This window comes from Capsicum annuum, chromosome 11 (assembly GCF_002878395.1).
Source record: "Capsicum annuum cultivar UCD-10X-F1 chromosome 11, UCD10Xv1.1, whole genome shotgun sequence".
NCBI classification, from domain to species: domain Eukaryota; kingdom Viridiplantae; phylum Streptophyta; class Magnoliopsida; order Solanales; family Solanaceae; genus Capsicum; species Capsicum annuum.
Genome location: NC_061121.1, coordinates 208,145,932 through 208,151,222, shown reverse-complemented (window position 1 = coordinate 208,151,222; position 5,291 = coordinate 208,145,932). Strand labels below are relative to the sequence as shown.

General features: G+C 36.0%; 1 non-coding gene across 1 annotated transcript; it reads right to left on the bottom strand.

The window, feature by feature from the left end:
* Positions 1 to 4,175: 4,175 nt before the first annotated feature.
* LOC124889213 lies at positions 4,176 to 4,282 on the bottom strand. Its single transcript, XR_007047822.1, has one exon. It is a non-coding gene; the product is annotated as a small nucleolar RNA R71 (small nucleolar RNA).
* Between the last annotated feature and the right edge of the window lie 1,009 nt (positions 4,283 to 5,291).

The following is a 5,291-nucleotide window of genomic DNA, read 5'->3' as shown; positions in this document are numbered from 1 at the left end:
TACAAATAAATATAAAAATGTTAGAATAAGAAAAATTTAAGATATATCAAATTTTTAAAAGTTTTAAGTATGTATAATAAAAATGTGATTCAATGATTTTATAAAGATTTGACTTTAAAAACAAGAAAATATTTTAAATATAAAAAAAGAAAAGAAAATAATCATATCATGGATATGGTTCAAATTGATGCATCTTTCTTAGCCTCTGGCAGCAAGGGAAAGAGGTAATGCATGACAAACACAAAAAAAGACGATTTATCAACCACTTGAAACTTCTGGTGGTAAGATATATATATATATATATATATATATATATATATATATATATATATATATATATGCTTATACTAAAATATATGTTTAGGTGTACATTATTATTAAAGTACGAAGGATCTTTGAAAAGTGATTTGACTTTTTATACTTTATTTAAATCTTTGTAATTGTACCGACCTAAAAATTTGATGAAATATGTGAAATTTGTGATTTTGTGTGATTTGACTGTTTTATCCCTCCCCGTAGTTGCATTATGATATTTTTGGGGTGTGGGAGTGGTTGACATGATTTTTGATGCATTTTGGTATCATTTATGCAATATTGTGGTTTTTTATGGCTTCAAGAGCCTTATTTTGGACTTATGTGGTTACATTTTGATCCATACTACAGATGATCGAACGGACTATGCTAGCAGCTCCGGAATATCGATTTTAGGCTAGGTAGACCTTTGGTTCGGGTCCTGGTTCACCTGAGCTCATTTCGACCTACTGATCGAAAAGTTGAAAAATTGGAAATATGAGTGTGGGACCTATATTTAATCGAAACAACCTCGTATGGAAAATACGACTTCGCCAACAGATCCGAAATGTCGATTTTACTGTGTTAGCATGTTTGGTATGATTTTACGGCTTTTAAATCTCATTTCGGTCCTCGATTTGGAAAATTGTGATTTCGGGTCTCGGGGGTCAATTTTGTGAAAAATAATTTTTCTGGAAAATTTGGTATCGCCATCGCGTCTGGAACGTCGAATTTAGTATGGTTGCATAGTTCGTTTTCATAAATTGGACTCTAAACGAATCTCGAACACCCCGTCGAAGTCTATTTTGAGTTAGAATAAAAAAACTGCTCAGTTATGCAGAAAAATCTACAATATATATAACAGTTTTTTCACATTTTTGCCCCATTTTGCTTATTTTTCATCTTATATCTTGAGAGTTAAACCCTAAATATTTTGGGAGCTTAAAAGTGAAGTTTGTGAGAGCTTGGGAAGCTAGATTAACACCTATTTCTTGATTTTAATTACGGATTTAAGGTAAGAATTCACTCTTTTCTCAGATATGCCACTAATAGTATCTCCATTGAATCAGGAAGTTTGTCAAGGGGTTGACAAGTAATTACCAGTTGGCTATAACCCAGATGGTTGTTTTAGGAACATCTTTTCAGAGTATTATAGATCAAATTAAGTTGAATGGGTTGATTCATTTGAGTACTTAGGGAGGTGGCAGTGTTAAAAAGATTCATCGATAAGGCGAGTTTAGTAGACATGCATCTCGAGGTAGAGGTTTCAATAGAAGAGTGCTCACGGTAATCATAGTATTTAGGTCACGTAGAGGTTTCAATGGGAGGAGTTCTAAAGATTATCATAGTACTTAGGCAGTTTTATAAGGTTTGAATAGTATGTTTGTGGTTCCTATGGTTTCAGGCAGCAGAGGTCAAGACATATAAGTTGGGGCTCCAATTTTAGTTCTTCAGGCTAGAGAGGTCATTCTGGTTCTTCTGGACCCCTTTAGCTTGAGTCAGGTAGTAAACGTGTGTGAGGAGATTCGTCATATAGCGAGGTACCATCCTCGGTGTGTGTTTAGTCCTACCCAATAGAGTTCTCAGCTTCAGTTTTGTCCTACTCATATTTCTGCAATTATAAGTAGTTCAAAGAATGGCATGGATGGTACTAGAAGTGCTCGTGGTAGTGAATGTAGGGTTATTCAATTGGGGAGAGGGCGTGGTTAGTGATCTTAGTCATATTTATATGCTCAAAGCACCAATATGCACCCAGATTTGAACTTAGTTCAAGAGCTTTTGTATGAATTCTTAAGTATAATTCAACTTTTGTTCTGTTTTGTGCCTAATGGATATGACTAGTACTTTCAGGTTAAAAATTATGAAAAATTGTGCGTAATTGGACATTACGAGAATATGGAAGTAGTTAAGAAAGGCAAGGGATTGAAGTTAAGCTGAAAAAGGGAAGCTGGAAAGAAGAAATCCTCATGTGAAGACTCTTCGCATCGCGGTGATCAGTAAAATAACAATTGTCAAATTCCAGTGGAAGTTCGCGAAAGCACCGCATTGCGGAAAAGTGTAGTTTATCAGAATTGGTGACCTAGAGGTTTAACGCGTCGCGGAGGATGGTTATTTGGAAATTGTCCCAATCTAGTGGCTCACCATGATAGTGCCGCGTCGCGATGAGGGTACATTTTACAATTGTTTGGGAATACTTGAGCTCCGTGATTTCCCAGATTTTAATGAAAAAATAGAAATTCTAGTCATGGCGCAATGCACCGGGTGGATAAATCGGGAATATTTTAATTATTTTGTCCCAACTATAAAAGGAAAAATTCAAGCTAATGTGAGGGGACTTTTGTCAAGCAGGGCAGCGGCGGAAAAACGAAAATTTCTCTTTTTTAGGGTTGATAAACATCCCTTTGAATTTCTTTATTTGAAGGATTGATTTGGGTATGATTTGTTTTTTGTTTTTTTGGATGGTTAATTCAAACATGATTAGCTAAACACCCCCTTTCTATGGTTGAGGCTAAGAACATGAGTACTACTTAATATTCTTATTCATAGTTTCTTTTTGGATTATCATATGGGTTGTTCTTAATTTCTTGATCTTACTATTTTAATGATTGACCATCATTAGAATAAATTTATATTTCTATGTGAATCCGGGAGGAGAATCGTAGATAGAACGAAGAAATTAGGAAGCAAGGTTCTTGTTCTTTTATAAAATGAGGAATTTGAATTAGCATATAGGATAGGGATATACCTAGAAGCCTTGCTTGGTTCACTTGCAGGAAGAAAACTTCATGAATCTAGAAGATTTGTTGTAACTCTGCAGGAGTTGTAGTTACTACATTCAATAGATAGAAGATCCGAGGTCGGGAGACTAAGATTGTGGCATAAACCTTGCGAACCATCAACCCGATAACCAATTAGACTGTGAAAAGAATAGAGAATTGTATGATTGTTCAAAATACCTCAACCCTGGAATCATCCTCATTATTGATTACAACCGTTGGTTACTTTGCTTTAGTCATCATAAATTATTTCTTGTTTAGTAATTTAAATTTTATATACAAAATCATCTTAATCTTTATACAATCAAACACTTAATACTCAATTATCTTGAGCTAAAGATTGAATAAATTTCTAGTTTATTGATCCTCGAGGGAACGATATCTGACTGTCTGAGTCATTATATTACTTGCACGATCATGTACACTTTCGTGTGCCTATAGATGCAATAAGTTTTTAGCGCCGTTGCCGGGGATCAAATAGAATTAGTAAATTATTTTAATTTTTGGTTTTTGATCATAAGTTTAAGTATTAACAACTTGATCTTAGTGGCTGAATTTTTGCAGGTTTAGCTGAATATTGGACTGGCTTGAGACAAAGAGTTAGTAGAGCCCTTTGCAGAACCAGAAGTGATTTTTCATCAGAGACGAAGAGCTCAATCGATGGCAGAAAGACTCGATCCTATAGTTGCTAATCCAAATGTTGGAGATGTTCTAGCTCCAGCTGTTCCTGTTCAACCAATCACAAGACCTGTTCGTGAAGTGGCAATACTACTTACGTACCTTGTGACTAACAGTATTCTGAAGGCTGAAAAAGGAGGTCGATGGGAATTGAAACAAAATATGGTGCACTTGTTGAAATCTGCAGGAGAATTTCAGGGACTTTCACACGAGGATCCGCAGCAGCACTTACAAACCTTCCTGGAGATAAGCGATACAAAAATTCCTATAGATGTGAGTACTGATTATGTCAGATTGACACTCTTCCCCTTTTCTTTACTGGGGGAAGCAAAGAGATGGCTACTTGCTGAACCACACCAATCCATCACTACATGGGAAGAATGTGCTCTAAGGATACTTATTCGATTTTTTTCATCTCAGAAAATGGCTCGATTAAGGAGTGAGATATTGAGTTTCAGGCAGAAAGATGGAGAAAATCTCTACCAAGCTTGGGAGAGATTTAAGGTCATGCTCAGAAGTTGTCCTCGTCACCATCAATCAAATGATGTTTTGGTGCATATATTTATAGAAGGACTTATGTCTAATACAAAGATTCTCTTGGATTCAGCAGCAGAGGGTCAAGCTTTGGAGAAAATATATGAAGAATTGTATACTTTGATGAATCGAATTGCACAAGGAAATCCAGATTGGCATGCAGGCTCAAGGACTGCTCCCAAGAAAGTTGCAGGGGTTTTGGAGGTTGATCAGTTTACTGCATTACAAGCACAGATTTCAGCAATGCAGAACCATATGACTACTTAGTTTAACAACTTAAATTTGGGTACAACACAACCAACAGCTACAATAAATGTAGTTCAACAGGTATGTGCATGGTGCGAAATTTGTGGAAGCAGTGAGCATAAAGCAGATGCATGCTCTGTTAATCTAGATTCAGTCAACTACATGGGGAATGCAAATCGTCAGGGTCAACAGAATTTTGGCAATATATATAATCCAAATTGGAGGAACCACCCAAATTTCTCATGGGTTGGAAATCAGGCACAAAATACAAATCAGTATAAGGGACTAGTGCAATCAAATCCACAGTCAGTTTAGAATAATTAGGGACTGCCTCAAATAGTAATATGGAGGAGATGCTTAAGTAGTGGATGGATCAACATGCACAGTTTGCAGTGGACATAAAGGATCAATAGGCACAGTTTGCAGTTGAATTGAAGAGTCAACAATTGCTCACAAGAAATTTAGAATTGTAGTTAGGTTAAATCACAGGATCACAGAATACAAGGCCACAAGGAGCATTGCCTAGCGACACTGAGGCTAATTCTAAACAAGTGAATGTAGTTATAACAAGAAGTGGGCTACAAACAAAGAAGATGGTGAAAGAGAATGACAATCTTGTGGTTACTGATGATAGCTTACAAGAGAATGCAGAAGTAAAAGAGGATAGTGAAGAGATTCGCGTAGAGAAGAAGACTATCCCCTTACCCTTCCCTCAAAAGGTAAGAAAGCATCAAGAGAAAGCCAGTTTTAAGAAGTTTTTAGATC